The sequence below is a fragment of the Bos indicus genome, chromosome 7, assembly GCF_029378745.1.
Source record: "Bos indicus isolate NIAB-ARS_2022 breed Sahiwal x Tharparkar chromosome 7, NIAB-ARS_B.indTharparkar_mat_pri_1.0, whole genome shotgun sequence".
In the NCBI taxonomy this organism is placed as follows: domain Eukaryota; kingdom Metazoa; phylum Chordata; class Mammalia; order Artiodactyla; family Bovidae; genus Bos; species Bos indicus.
The window spans coordinates 53,340,789-53,356,448 of record NC_091766.1 but is presented as its reverse complement, the minus strand read 5'-3'; the positions used below and the strand labels follow the sequence as shown (position 1 = coordinate 53,356,448).

At 41.0% G+C, this 15,660-nt stretch overlaps 2 protein-coding genes and 1 non-coding gene across 13 annotated transcripts in view; 2 read left to right on the top strand and 1 right to left on the bottom strand.

The window, feature by feature from the left end:
* LOC109562158 (uncharacterized) overlaps positions 1–15,660 on the bottom strand; it is a 446,088-nt gene that overhangs the window by 130,833 nt on the left and 299,595 nt on the right. For 4 of the 5 annotated variants that reach the window (XM_070792111.1, XM_070792106.1, XM_070792107.1 and 1 more), the window contains one exon: positions 7,695–7,750. The gene's annotated coding sequence lies outside the window, so the exon portion shown is untranslated. The remainder of the gene's footprint in view (positions 1–7,694; positions 7,751–15,660) is intronic. The other variant, XM_070792108.1, reaches the window with a different exon arrangement.
* Positions 1–15,660, top strand: part of FGF1 (fibroblast growth factor 1) — a 107,030-nt gene that overhangs the window by 63,272 nt on the left and 28,098 nt on the right. The window contains exon 1 of one of the 7 annotated variants that reach the window (XM_070792121.1): positions 642–662. The exons of the other annotated variants lie outside the window; for them this stretch is intronic. The gene's annotated coding sequence lies outside the window, so the exon portion shown is untranslated. Of the gene's footprint in view, positions 1–641; positions 663–15,660 lie in introns of those variants that run through there. 7 annotated transcript variants of the gene reach the window in all.
* Positions 1,984–2,107, top strand: LOC139184286 (small nucleolar RNA SNORA36 family). The gene has a single exon (XR_011567875.1). It is a non-coding gene; the product is annotated as a small nucleolar RNA SNORA36 family (small nucleolar RNA).

The window sequence follows — 15,660 nt, the reverse complement described above, 5'->3', positions numbered from 1 at the left end:
ACTTCCAAGCTTTATCAAACATGAGCCATTTCCCGGGGCCTTTGGTGGTGATTTTCTCTTGCTCCATCCCCTTCCCATAAAGTCCCCCTGGTTCCCACCAATAGCTGAGCTATGTGTAGACCCATGTGGGCAACACCAGTCATGGGGTCACAGGGCTAAAGAGCCATTAGACGTGCTGAAACGGGGCAAGCAGTGCAAACTGGACACTGGTCCCTTTTGGACTTTTCATGTGGGATCAAAGACAGTAGTAGGCAAGTGAAAAAATAGCCAAAGTCCTTAAGAAGTAACACAAGAGGAAACAAATTTCACACTGCCTTGAGGCAAGCTCTGCAGGGACCAGGCTCTGGAAGGCTAGTGCTGGGGTGGGGGATTCTTTTCTTCCTGCCCTTTGGCTGGGACACCCACTGGGTCCCTCTGTGAATCCTGGGCCCTGCTCCCTGCCCGCTTCCTGCTGGACGCCTCCGCAGGAATGTAGCTCTTAGGGGCAGAGCTGGGGCCTCGTGACCCACTTTCAAGATCCAGAACAGACTCTGACATGTGAAATGAGTTCCATGGGGTTTACATTCCTCTTTCGTATCCAAGCACCTTGCAACACAAAACCGCCTGCCAGGACTGCTAACTCTTCTTCCAGAGACATTTGGAAATCACTGTCTGGAAGAAATGTGAGTTTTGTCTTTTTGATTTTTTAATGTTTCGAGTGAGCATGGGGCCCTTGGAAACGAGGTTGCCCCACAGAGGGGAGGCAGCAGGATAAACTGATATCTCGAGACTGAGGGTTTTAGTCTTGGCTAAGTCATAGGTTTGCTTTGATAAGTCACTCAGCCTCTCTGCACCCCAGGTCTCTTGGCCAGAGAAAAAGGAGAGGTCTTCATCCATTCAGCATAACAGCAGGAAGAGCAAGTATGAAATGATTAAGTACCTAACGTACAGTCTATGTAACTGGCACTCCAAGAAGATAGTTTACTCATGTAAAATGCTTTGTGAAACCCTAAATGCTGTAAAAAAGTAAATAATCAACACATAGGATAAAACATATGCTCTTACTAACAACAGTCATAATACCTTCCATTTTCAAGGCACTCACTCACTACATGTAAGGCCCTTCCCAGGCCTCACTCTCTCCCGTCCTCATGGCACCACAATAGATCAGTCCTCTTAACAGCTTCCTTTTACCAGTAAGGATCAGAAAAATTGAATGACTCACCAGGTCATGCAGGTAGCTAAAGACCCAACAGAAAATAAAAGCCATGTCTATGAGAACCTCCCTTTTTCATGGCCTTTCCAACATAGTAGGAAGGAAGATCTTTCACTCAGTCTGCCCAGTGACCTCAGACCTCACCCCAGCCCTTTAAAAGAAAGGCAAATGACTCTGCAGTGACAAAAGCCAAGAAAGATTTAGCCATTGTTGGGTTATATGGGGCAAGCATCACAGTGACAATAAGGAAAGTGCTGGTGGGGGCCACTATACGGCTGGGGAAGATGATAGTCATGTGTCAAAGGAGAACCTGTCAAAGACTCCATTCAAGGAAAAAAGTACCTTCAGCAGAACACAGTCCAGGGGCCTCTGCAAGCTATGAAAGCTGGTGGGGTAAAATGAGTAGAAAAGCTAAGGATCACTTAATCCAACAGGCATTTTATTCTCTTCCTCATGTTTCTTTGGCAATTCAAATCATGGACTCTGGAGTCAGAAAACTCTTTCTTCAGCTCTCAGTTTTCACATTTATGTAGCTGAGAGACTTCACTTTCACTTTTCACTTTCATGCATTGGAGAAGGAAATGGCAACCCACTCCAGTGCTCTTGCCTGGAGAATCCCAGGGACAGGGGAGCCTGGTGGGCTGCCATCTATGGGGTCGCACAGAGTTGGACACGACTGAAGTGACTTAGCAGCAGCAGCAGCAGCAGCTGTGTGACCTTAAGACAAATTATTTAAGCTCTCTGAGTCTCAGGGTCTTTAGAAGCAAAATAAGGGACAAACAAGGAATGCCTTGAAGTTCAGTTCAGGGCAGCATCTCTGTTCTGTTAATTAAACTCAGGGACATCAAACTGGCTAGGGTAGCTGACGGCTAGAAAATATTTCTCTATTAATTTACCTCCTAGCCATAAAAACAAAGAAATAAAAGCAATGCCTGCCTAACAGAATTTCTTCAAGATTAATTAATATAATATATACAAAGCATTTAAGACAGTACCTGGTACATAGTAAATATTCAAGAAAAGGTCACTAATTTATTATTTATGGGCATATTTTATTATTTATGGGTATGTCCAGAGGAGGCTATTGGGAAACATATGGTAGGGCAAGGCCTCAGCATTTCCAAAGAGATAACAAACACATACTTCAAAAGACTGAGTTTGTAGAAGCCAAATTTTCTAGGTCAGGAGAAAAGAAAAAAAAAAAAACCTCAGCAAACAGACTCTTTCTATGAGCTGGAAGGTCTGTTGATTTCAAGAAAGGAATGTCCTTGCTGGGCTGGTCCTGGAGACTGTTAATTTGCACAACAGATTCAAAAGATTTTTGGAGACACATCAGTAAGAGGAGGCTAGAGGATGGGTGGAAAGGGTTGCTAGAGCCCCTGCAGAATCACTTTGCATTTGGCTCAAGGCCCTGGGGCTTTAAAGTGTCAGTCTGCAGGAAAGATGTTTCCATTGAAGATGTGTGCAGGTCTTCAGAAGGGCTGAGTGCCTGCTGGATGCTCTGGCCTGGGGTGTACCATTAAGCCCAGACAGACCTGGGGCCCACAGAACACACAGCTGCATCAGGGAGCACTGTTTTTCCTCTTGAACAGAGGCCATTTTCTCTAAGCATTTAAAAGAATTCCTGATGTCTAAACAAATGATGCTCTAAGGGGAAGTGTTTTGGGAATGGTTAAGCCAGACTGCAGAGGATTAAATTTGGGAATCAAGGGAAGGAATGAAGGATACTGGAGGAGATTCTTTGGAATGTGTGTGTCTGCTCATATTTTCTACTCTTCATTGACGGGTATAAGACCTAAGGATGGGACTGAGCCATTGGGTGACACAGCCCAATTAGATGAACAGTCCCCACTTCCTGCTGGCTACACTTGGTCTAAGCATCTATGTCCCTCTTCATGACTTCATACTTCTGGTATGGCCAGATTGTGAATACCTTAAAGGCAGACATTATGATTTCTACTACAGGTCCAGAATTCCTGTTTCGAAAAGACTTAGATATGTTTCAAAATCCAGAATTTGGGAGATTTTAGAAAGGTAGTATGGTGTGTATATTGTATATGATGGAACAATTCCAGAGGTGTCTGGCATAGTAGCCTAAAATCAAGCATGTTAGTAACTCTGCACCAGATTATATAAATATTAACACAAAATGGAATAAAAAAAAAAAAACTTTTAAAAAGTCTCAGGACAGTTTGTGTCAGGTTTTGCCTATTTGAATTATGAAAGGACTTCTGGTTCTCAGAGTCTTTTGGTGTTGGAGAAGACTTCTGGTTTTCAGAGTCTTTTGGTGTTGGAGAAGACTCTTGAGAGTCCCTTGGACTGCAAGGAGATCCAACCAGTCCATTCTAAAGGAGATCAGTCCTGGGTGTTCTTTGGAAGGACTGATGCTGAAGCTGAAACTCCAATACTTTGGCCACCTCATGCGAAAAGCTGACTCATTGGAAAAGACCCTGATGCTGGGAGGGATTGGGGGCAGGAGGAGAAGGGGACGACAGAGGATGAGATGGCTGGTTGGCATCACTGACTCGATGGACATGAGTTTGGGTAAACTCCAGGAGTTGGTGATGGACAGGGAGGCCTGGAGTGCTGCGATTCATGGGGTCTCAAAGAGTTGGACACGACTGAGTGACTGAACTGAACTGAACTGAATTTCAGAATTATGGATTAGAGATTTCAGGCCTTTTAAAATTTTATTTTATTTTTCCTTCTTTTCTGTTGCAAATTTTCAGAACATCTGCAGCATCCTGCCCTTAATAGGTGCAGAGTAGAAGTTATCTTAAAAAAAAATGACATTTTGATCTCCCTCATGTAATATCTGATTCTGGAAGCCAGGGGATAGTTTATTCTCAATGACTTTGGGATTCTTAAGGATTAGAAGAATACTAAATTAAAGAGTATTGGAGATGAAGACAACTGAAACATAGATTTTCTATCATCCTGGACAGTAACACACACAAACCCATAGGATATCATAGTCAACACCTAACCAAATGAGAAAAGAGCATCAATGCATGTCAGTGACATGAAAAATTTCTACCCTATCACTTAAAAAATATTTTCAAATATTGCTAAAATATCAGTAAACATTAAAAATCAACTTTGCTCAATTTTAATAGCACAGATAAGTGGCAAACCCAAACAATAAGATACATGGAGGCTGGTAATCAAGCTAACATATACTGAATGCTTACAAGTTTTCAAGTGCTGGGCTCGTGCTTTGCATGTATTATTATTTATGGCTTACAGAACTACATGAAGTAGCTGCTACTATGGGGGCCCCATTCTGGTGATGAGGAGTTAAAAAAAAAAGACACCCACTAGTGAGTGTCCAGCCAGATCTCCAACCTGAGTTTGGCAGTCAGAGGAAAAAAAGGAAGGAAGAAAGGCAGGGAGGGAGAGAGGGAAAGGAAGAATAGAGAGAAAGTCTTTTCTTACAGCATTTGCCAATTTCTGTGGTGTAAATACTCTCCCTGGGGCCAATTTACAAGTTATTAATGGTTCAACAACCAGCTAGCAAAACTCATGAATTAGTAAATTGGCTTTCGCAAACTTGTAGGAGTCATCTCCTACATGCCACTGTCAAGTCCATCCCATGGCCATGTCCATAGTTTACTGCTAACTTTGGAAGATGAGATTTCAGCTCATGGAACAGATCTGGCTTAGGAAGAACACGCAGAAGTGATAGCCCAAACCAGTGAGTCACAGCTCCATTCCTGGTGCAGACCTGGTACACACCAAGAGTAGAACAGGAAATAGGGGAGAAGAACACACTTGTCTCCCTCTCCTCACCAGAGGGTATGAAGTGGGTCCCTGCCAACCTGACACTCCCTGGCAGAAACAACAACACCTGGAACCTTTTTCCAGACCCTACCAACTTTCTCTAGGTGAGACAAGGAGGTCAGACTTGAGATCAAAGGGTCTGATCCCTTCCTTTAAGATCTTGAATTTCCCTAACATTTCCTTCGAAGTAGTAAGTATCTTCTACAAGATGAGAACCAGGTTTTGACCTGCTTTTAACATAGGACAGGATATTCCAGACCTAATCTGAACCAAATTAAAATACATGTAGGCTCTTGGCTTAGCTATTCTGTTAACACCTTTAGGACACCACCTTCTAAATAGGTGTCCTGATAATATGTTTCCATGAGAGGCTCCCAAGAAGGGACTGGTCTGGTATTCAATCAACAGAAATGCACATAACACTGATTATGTCCAGTCATTTGCTAAGTTCTGTGTCTAGAATGAAAAAGCACAGTTCCTGTTCCAGGGCCTTGGAGACTAATGTAGGAGACAGTCAAGCAAACATAGTCAAATTATATTCATTCACTCTTTGAACAAATATTTATCAAATGCCCATTCAGTAACAGGCATTTTGCCAGGTACTAGGCTACCATGGTGAGCAAGACAGATTGGTGTGTATTATCATGGAGCTGACAGCTCAGTCACAAAAAGACGGTAATTAAATAATCATAAGAATGAAGGTGTAATTAAAAACTGAAATAAGAGCTCTGAAGAAATGTTAAATGGTCCTGGGAGAACTAGAGGAACCTAATCCAGTTAATGGAAGTCAGGCAAGGCTTGAGGAAATGAGAGCTGAACTAAGACTGGAAAAAAAAGTAGGAGTTAACCAGTTAACTCTTGAGTAAGGTAGTAAGGTAGAGGGGAGGAGGAGGAGAACGGTGCTCCAGAGAGAGGGAATAGCACAGGTAAAGGTTTTAAGCGGGGTGGGAATCCATGTTTTCAAGGAAGTAGAAGCTTAGAAAGAGAACATGAAGGGGCATTAGCAGGGGTAGAGGCCAGGGCTGGTCCTCACAGAACCCTGCTGTCCTTGTTCTGGCCTTACTCTTTATCCCAGAGCAACTGGAAAATAATAAGTGGTTTAAGTAGGGAATATGTACAGCAATCACACCTAGTGCTATGACAGAATAAATGGAATGCTGCCCTGGGAGCATCAGGAAATCAACTCATCTCAACTGGTGTCTGTGGAATGGAGGAAAAGTAGGGAGGTCAGGGCTGGGGACGTGTCCAAACAGGCTTTCTGGAGGAGGAAATATCTGAGATGAATTTTTGAAAGATGAGTATGACTTAGTCAGGCCACAGTGGAAGGGTGGAAGAAGGGAGAGAGAGAGAGAACGCGACTGGGTGATTGTGACAAGGTTAGGTGTGACAGATGAGGAAAGGCTATAGGTCATAGGTTTGGGTTTTACCCTGACAGCAGCAGAGAACCCACTGACACAGTCAAAGGTCTTCAATAGGAGAGAAATGCTCATTTTCATACGTTAGAAAGGTCACTGGCAGCAAGGTAGAAAGTGGACTGGAAGAGAACAGTGCTGGAAAAGAGAGGCCACTGCTGTCCGTCTCAGCAGCCCAGGTGAGAGATGTTACACTTGCTCTCAGGAGCACAGTGAAAATGCAAGAGGGAGGGTGATGCGAGCAAACACTGAAGAGGCACAGTTGAAAGGGCTTTGTCACACGTGGGATGGTGTCAGTGATTTCTACTCTAACCAAAGAATAGTCTCAACAAAATTCTATTTGTGTTGAATCTTACTTTATGACTTTGAACATGGTCAATTTTTGTAAATGCTCTGTGTGTCCATGAGAAAAATGGTGTTCACTAATTGTTGGGTATAGGGTTCTCTTATATGGTTCATTCAATTAAGCATGTTAATTTTGTATTTTGATCTTCCACATCTGTAGTATTTTTTGTCTATTTGCTCTATTATTTATGATAAAAATGTGCTAAAATCTCTCACCATCATTGTGGACTGGTCAACAACCTTTCTTCATATATTTGTCCATTTTCATTTTTGAGGCTACTTCATTAAGTATACACAGGCTTTGAAGTTTTACCTCTCTCTGTTGAATTGATCCAGTTACCATTATGCAGTGATCCCTTTTATCCCTGATCATTCTTTTTGCCATAGACCTATTTTATATTATTAATATATTAATATTGCTATACTAACTTAAATTTTTGTTAACTTTTGGTGTCTATTTTTCATCCTTTTTCTTTTAACCTTTCTGTTTCCTCACACTTTTAATGCATCTCTTGTAATCAGGGTAGATGGATTTTCTAAAAAATCAAATAACTAGCAAATTTAGCCCATATACATTTCTTGTGATTATAAATATATTTGAATTTATTTCTGCCACTTAATTATGAGCAATGTTTTTAAAAGTTTCTATTAGTTTTCTCTTTTTTTCTAGATTCTTTTGGATAAGTACAGTTTTATTCATTTCATTTCTTTTCCCTTATACCTGTCAGTTTCTGGTTGAAATGAATACATTCTATTTCTTTTAACATGTATATCTGACTTATCAAAATCTAAGGTAAATGAGTATCTCTAAGGAAGAGTTCAGGCTTTTGGGTCACACCATTCAAAGAGATGAGATAAAGGGCATGGGGTATGTTTGAGGCCAAAGGTGAGATCTATTTTACATATACTGAATTTGAGGACACATCCCCAATTATCACCTTAACAGATGTCTATGCACTTACCTTCAATGGCTTAATACACTTTGCAAAACATCCTCCTTCATGGGTATTCTGTATTGCTTAAGCAGAGACAGAAATTAAAAACAAAATTAAAAACTAATAAACATCAGTGTTTGTCTTCCTTTGATTCTTAGAACCACGTCTTCCCCTCTGACCTCGCCCAGGGCCACACTGAACATAACTGTGTCCTAGAAACAGCAAGCCTCACGAACATCCTTAAATAACGAGAGTTGAGTCTGAAACAGTGACCTGGATTCTCTCACATAACCATGGCTTACCTGTGCCTCCTCCATCTTTTCCACTGTGTTTGCAGCTTGAATGATGAGGGAGGAAGGGCTTAGCTAATTTCTGCCAAATATTAGCGGGGAGAAAAACTCTATTTCCATACCAGCTGAAAAAATTATTTTATAATATAAAATTTTAAATTTTAATCGGAGGCTAATTACTTCACAATGTTGTATTGGTTTTGCCATATATTGACTTGAATCTGTCACAGGTGTACATGTGTTCCCCATCCTGAACCTCCCTCCCACCTCCCTCCCCATACCATCCCTCTGGGTCACCCCAGTGCACCAGCCCCGAGCATCCTGTATCATGCATCGAACCTGGACTGGCGATTTGCTTCACATATGATAATACACGTTTCAATGCCATTCTCCCAAATCATCCCACCCTTGCCCTCTCCCACAGAGTCCAAAAGACTGTCCTATACATCTGTGTCTCTTTTGCTGTCTCGCATATAGGGTTATCATTACCATCTTTCTAATATATATGCATTAGTATACTGTATTGGTGTTTTTCTTTCTGGCTTACTTCACTCGTATAATAGGCTCCAGTTTCATCCACCTCATTAGAACTGATTCAAATGTATTCTTTTTAATGGATGAGTAATACTCCATTGTGTATATGTACCACAGCTTTCTTATCCATTCATCTGCTGATGGACATATAGGTTGCTTCCATGTCCCAGCTATTATAAACAGTGCTGCGATGAACATTGGGGTACACATGTCTCTTTCAGTTCTGGTTTCCTCGGTGTATATGCCCAGCAGTGGGAATGCTGGGTCATAAGGCAGTTCTATTTCCAGTTTTTTAAGGAATCTCCACATTGTTCTCCATAGGGGCTGTACTAGTTTGCATTCCTACCAACAGTGTAAGAGGGTTCCCTTTTCTCCACAGCCTCTCCAGCATTTATTGCTTATAGACTTTTGGATAGCAGCCATTCTGACCGACGTGAAATGGTACCTCATTGTGGTTCTGATTTGCATTTCTCTGATAATGAGTGATGTTGAGCATCTTTTCATGTGTTTGTTACATCTGTATGTCTTCTTTGGAGAAATGTCTGTTTAGTTCTTTGACCCATTTTTTAATTGGGTCGTTTATTTTTCTGCAATTGAGCTGCAGGAGTTGCTTGTATATTTTTAAGATTAATTCTTTGTCAATTGCTTCATTTGCTATTGTTTTCTCCCATTCTGAAGGCTGTCTTTTCACCTTGCTTATAGTTTCCTTTGTTGTGCAGAAGCTTTTAATTTTAATTAGGTCCCACTTGTTTATTTTTGCTTTTATTTCCAATATTCTGGGAGGTGGGTCATAGAGGATCCTGCTGTGATGTATGTCGGAGAGTGTTTTGCCTATGTCTCCTCTAGGAGTTTTATAGTTTCTGGTCTTATGTGTAGATCTTTAATCCATTTTGAGTTTATTTTTGTGTATGGTGTTAGAAAGTATTCTAGTTTCATTCTTTCACAAGTGGTTGACCAGTTTTCCCAGCACCACTTGTTAAAGAGATTGTCTTTTCTCCACTGCATGTTCTTGCCTCCTTTGTCAAAGATAAGGTGTCCATAGGTGTGTGGATTTATCTCTGGGCTTTCTATCTGGTTCCATTGATCTATATTTCTGCCTTTGTGCCAGTACCATACTATCTTGATGACTGTCTTTGTAGTAGAGCCTGAAGTCAGGCAGGTTGATTCCTCCAGTTCCATTCTTCTTTCTCAAGATTGCTTCGGCTATTTGAGGTTTTCTGTATTTCCATACAAATTGTGAAATTATTTGTTCTAGCTCTGTGAAAAATACCGTTGGTAGCCTGATAGGGATTGCATTGAATCTATAGATTGCTTTAGGTAGTATACTCATTTTCACTATGTTGATTCTTCCAATCCATGAACACAGTATGTTTCTCCATCTACTAGTGTCCTCTTTGATTTCTTTCACCAGTGTTTTATAGTTTTCTATATATAGGTCTTTTGTTTCTTTAGGTAGATATATTCCTAAGTATTTTATTCTTTTCATTGCAATGGTGAATGGGATTGTTTCCTTAATTTCTCTATTTTCTCATTATTAGCATATAGGAATGCAAGGGATTTCTGTGTGTTGATTTTATATCCTGCAACTTTACTATATTCATTGATTAGCTCTAGTAATTTTCTGGTGGAGTCTTTAGGGTTTTCTATGTAGAAAATCATGTCATCTGCAAACAGTGAGAGTTTTACTTCTTCTTTTCCAATTTGGATTCCTTTTATTTCTTTTTCTGCTCTGATTGCTGTGGCCAAAACTTCCAAAACTAAGTTGAATACTAGTGGTGAGAGTGGGCACTCTTGTCTTGTTCCTGACTTTAGGGGAAATGCTTTCAATTTTTCACCATTGAGGATAATGTTTGCTGTGGGTTTGTCATAGATAGCTTTTATAATGTTGAGGTATGTTCCTTCTCTTCCTGCTTTCTGGAGGGTTTTTATCATAAATGGATGTTGAATTTTGTCAAAGGCTTTCTCTGCATCTATTGAGATAATCATATGGCTTTTATTTTTCAATTTGTTAATGTGGTGTATTACATTGATTGATTTGCGGATATTGAAGAATCCTTGCATCCCTGAGATAAAGCCCACTTGGTCATGATGTATGACCTTTTTAATGTGCTGTTGGATTCTGATCATTAGAATTTTGTTAAGGATTTTTCCATCTATGTTCATCAGTGATATTGGCCTGTAGTTTTCTTTTCTTGTGGCATCTCTGTCACGTTTTGGTATTAGGGTGATGGTGGCCTCATAGAATGAGTTTGGAAGTTTACCTTCCTCTGAAATTTTCTGGAAGAGTTTGAGTAGGATAGGTGTTAGCTCTTCTCTAAATTTTTGGTAGAATTCAGCTCTGAAGCCGTCTGGACCTGGGCTTTTGTTTACTGGAAGATTTCTGATTACAGTTTCAATTTCCGTGCTTGTGATAGGTCTGTTAAGATTTTCTATTTCTTCCTGGTTCAGTTTTGGAAAGTTGTACTTTTCTAAGAATTTGTCTATTTCTTCCAAGTTGTCCATTTTATTGGCATATTATTGTTGATAGTAGTCTCTTATGATCCTTTGTATTTCTGTGTTGTCTATTGTGATCTCTCCTTTTTCATTTCTAATTTTATTGATTTGATTTTTCTCCCTTTGCTTCTTGATGAGTCTGGCTAATGGTTTGCCAATTTTATTTATCCTCTCAAAGAACCAGGTTTTGGCTTTGTTGATTTTTGCTATGGTCTCTTTGGTTTCTTTTGCATTTATTTCTGCCCTAATTTTTAAGATTTCGTTCCTTCTGGTAACCCTGGGGTTCTTCATTTCTTCCTTTTCTAGTTGCTTTAGGTGTAGAGTTAGGTTATTTATTTGACTTTTTTCTTGTTTCTTGAGGTATGCCTGTATTGCTATGAACCTTCCCCTTAGCACTGCTTTTACAGTGTCCCACGGATTTTGGGGTGTTGTGTTCTCATTTTCATTCATTTCCATGCATATTTTGATTTATTTCTTCTGTGATTTGTTGGTTATTTAGCAGCGTGTTGTTCAGCCTCCATATGTTGGAATTTTTAATAGTTTTTCTCCTGTAATTGACATCTAATCTTACTGCATTGTAGTCAAGAAAAGATGGTTGGAATGATTTCAATTTTTTTGAATTTACCAAGGCTAGATTTATGGCCCAGGATGTGATCTATCCTGGGGAAGGTTCCATGTGCGCTTGAGAAAAAGGTGAAATTCATTGCATTGGGGTGAAATGTCCTATAGATATCAATTAGGTCTAACTGGTCTATTGTATCATTTAAAGTTTGTGTTTCCTTGTTAATTTTCTGTTTAGTTGATCTATCCATAGGTGTGAGCGGGGTATTAAAGTCTCCCACTATTATTGTGTTATTGTTAATTTCCCCTTTCATACTTGTTAGCATTTGTCTTACATATTGCAGTGCTCCTATGTTGGGTGCATATATATTTATAATTGTTATATCTTCTTCTTGGATTGACCCTTTGATCATTATGTAGTGTCCTTCTTTGTCTCTTTTCACAGCCTTTGTTCTAAAGTCTATTTTATCTGATATGAGTATTGCTACTCCTGCTTCCTTTTGATCTCTGTTTGCGTGGAATATCTTTTTCCAGCCCTTCACTTTCAGTCTGTATGTGTCCCTTGTTTCTAGTGGGTCTCTTGTAGGCAACATATATAGGGGTCTTGTTTTTGTCTCCATTCAGCCAGTCTTTGTCTTTTAGTTGGGGCATTCAACCCATTTATGTTTAAGATAATTATTGGTAAGTACGATCCCGTTGCCATTTACTTTATTGTTTTGGGTTCAAGTTTATACACCCTTTCTGTGTTTCCTGTCTAGAGAAGATCCTTTAGCATTTGTTGGAGAGCTGGTTTGGTGGTGCTGAATTCTCTCAGCTTTTGCTTGTCCGTAAAGCTTTTGATTTCTCCTTCATATTTGAATGAGATCCTTGCTGGGTACAGCAATCTGGGCTGTAGGTTATTTTCTTTCATCACTTGAAGTATGTCCTGCCATTCCCTCCTGGCCTGAAGAGTTTCTATTGAAAGATCAGCTGTTATCCTTATGGGAATCCCCTTGTGTGTTATTTGTTGTTTTTCCCTTGCTGCTTTTAATATTTGTTCTTTGTGTTTGATCTTTGTTAATTCGATTAATATGTGTCTTGGGGTGTTTCGCCTTGGGTTTATCCTGTTTGGGACTCTCTGGGTTTCTTGGACTTGGGTGATTATTTCCTTCCCTATTTTAGGGAAGTTTTCAACTATTATCTCCTCAAGTATTTTCTCATGGTCTTTCTTTTTGTCTTCTTCTGGGACTCCTATGATTCGAATGTTGGGGCATTTAACATTATCCCAGAGGTCTCTGAGATTATCCTCATTTCTTTTAATTTGTTTTTCTTTTTTCCTCTCTGTTTCATTTATTTCTACCATTCTATTTTCTACCTCACTTATCCTATCTTCTGCCTCCGTTATTCTACTGTTGGTTCCCTCCAGAGTGTTTTTGATCTCATTTATTGCATTATTCATTATATATTGACTCTTTTTTATTTCTTCTAGGTCCTTGTTAAACCTTTCTTGCATCTTCTCAATCCTTGTCTCCAGGCTATTTATCTGTAATTCCATTTTGTTTTCAAGATTTTGGATCATTTTCATTACCATTATTTGGCATTCTTCATCAGATTCCCTAACTCTTCCTCTTTTGTTTGGTTTAGTGGGCATTTATCCTGTTCCTTTACCTGCCAGGTATTTTTCTGCCTCTTCATCTTGCTTGTATTGCTGTGTTGGGGTGGCCTTTCTGTATTCTGGCAGTTTGTGGAGTTCTCTTTATTGTGGAGTTTCCTCGCTGTGGGTGGGGTTGGATGCATGGCTTGTCAAGGTTTCCTGGTTAGGGAAGCTTGTGTCAGTGTTCTGGTGGGTGGAGCTGGATTTCTTCTCTCTGGAGTGCAATGAAGTGTCCAGTAATGAGTTATGAGATGTCAATGGGTTTGGAGTGACTTTGGGCAGCCTGTATATTGTAGCTCAGGGCTGTGTTCCTATGTTGCTGGAGAATTTGCATGGTATGTCTTGCTCTGGAACTTGTTGGCTCTTGGTGGTGCTTGGTTTCAGTGTAGGTATGGAGGCGTTTGATGAGCTCCTGTCAATTAATGTTCCCTGGAATCAGGAGTTATCTGGTGTTCTCAGGATTTGGACTTAAGCTTCCTGCCTCTGGTTTTCAGTCTTATTCTTACAGTAGCCTCAAGACTTCTCCATCTATACAGCACCAATGATAAAACATCTAGGTTAAAGATGAAAAGTTTCTCCACAGTGAGGGACACCCAGAGAGGTTCACAGAGTTACATGGAGAAGAGAAGAGGGAGGAGGGAGTTAGAGGTGACCAGGAGGAGAAGAGGGGGAATCAAAAGAGGAGAGAGCAAGCTGGCCAGTAATCACTTGCTTATGTGCTCTCCACAGTCTGGACCGCTCAGATGTTCATGTAGTTATACAGAGAAGAGAAGAGGGAGGAAGGAGACAGAGGTGGCCAGGAGGATAAAGGGGGGAATCAAAAGGAGCGAGCCAGATCCAGCCAGTAATCAGTTCCCTAAGTGTTCTCCAAAGTCCGGAACACACAAAGAGATTCACAGAGTTGGGTAGAGAAGAGAAGGGGGAGGGGGCAGATAGAGGCGACCTGGTGGATATAAAGGAGAGTCCAAAGGGGGAGAGAGCAGTCAAGTCAGTAATCTTGCTCCCAAGTAAAAATGGGTACTGAAGATTGGGTTCTTAAAGGTACAAAGTTGATAACAAATACCAAAAAGCTAAGATTAAAAATCCAGAGTAGAGGTTGGATTCTCAAAAATACAATATTAAAGAAAAAAAAAAACAAAGTCACAAAAATTATAAATATATATATATATATATATATATATGAAGTTTGCTTTAAAAAGTAGGGTCTTTTTTTGCAAAGTAATAGTAGGTTATAAAAATGAAAATTAAAGGAGTAAGAGAGGACTGAAAAATTTAAAAAAAAAATTTTTTTTAAAAATGATAATAGTAAAAATATATCTAGGATTTTCTCTGGTGTTGTTGTGGACAGTGTGGGGTCAGTTCATTTTCAGATAGTTCCTTGATTCAGTTTATACTTCTCAAGATCTATAGGCCCCTTCCTATGTAGTCGGTGCTAACTACAGGGTTTTAATCTATTGCACCTGTTACTTCCAAGGCAGTTCCCTCTGTTTTAGCTTCTTGTGTTTGCTGGTCTTGTCAGTGTCTAATTTCTGCCCTGACACAAGGGGGTGGTGGTGGACACTTTTTTAGGGTCACTTGTTCAGTTGTGCTCTGGGGAGGAAGGAACACTGTAAACAAATAACACTGGCGTGTGTGGGGAGTGCTCGCAGTGACTCAGCCGCATTGGGTTTGCCCCCGTTCACAGTGTGTGTGCTTACCCTGTCTACACTGCTCAGGCTCTAGGTTGCTCTGCCGGGAACTGTCTGAGGCCGGCCCTGGGTTGTATGCACTTCCCAGGTCTAAGCCGCTCAGGTTCCAGGTACTCGGGTACTCCTCAAAGACACAGACTCGGTTGGGCCTGCGTTTCGTGCCCTTTCCAGGTCCGAGCAGCTCAGGCGACCAGGTGTTTGGCGAGCACGGTGGCTGAGACTTATCGCCTCCCCCATCCCTGCCGCTCGGTTTTCTGGGTGTACAACCAGCACACCTTCTCAGGCAGATGTTGACTGTCCAGAATCCCAAGAAGTCTTGGTTAGCAACGAACCTGCTTGCAGTTTGGTAGATAATGCCTCTCTGGGGCCAGGATTGCCCCCTTCCGGCTCTGGCTGCCCTTGACTGCCTGTCTCCGGCGGGGGATGGGCTGGTCCGAAGCTGGCTAGCTCCAGTCAGTCCTTTGATCTGTGAGCGGGCCTGGTGGTGTCTTAAGTTAGGGCTTTTTGCGGGGTAGCTATCCCACAGTCTGGTTTGCTATCTCAAGTTATTTCCCTCAGATTGCCCTCGGAGCATTCAGGCCAGGTCCTTACTCTAAGCAATGTAGCCCACACCTCCCCTGCCCAGCCCCTGCTTGCTAGTGGCGGATGCAGGCGTCTGCACTGCTTCTCCACCGGGAGTTACGCTGGCACATAATATGTGGGTTTTAATTATTTATTTATTTTTCCTCCCGGTTATGTTGCCCTCTGAGGTTCCAAGGCTCACCACAGACTCACCAGTCAGAGTGTTTCCTGGT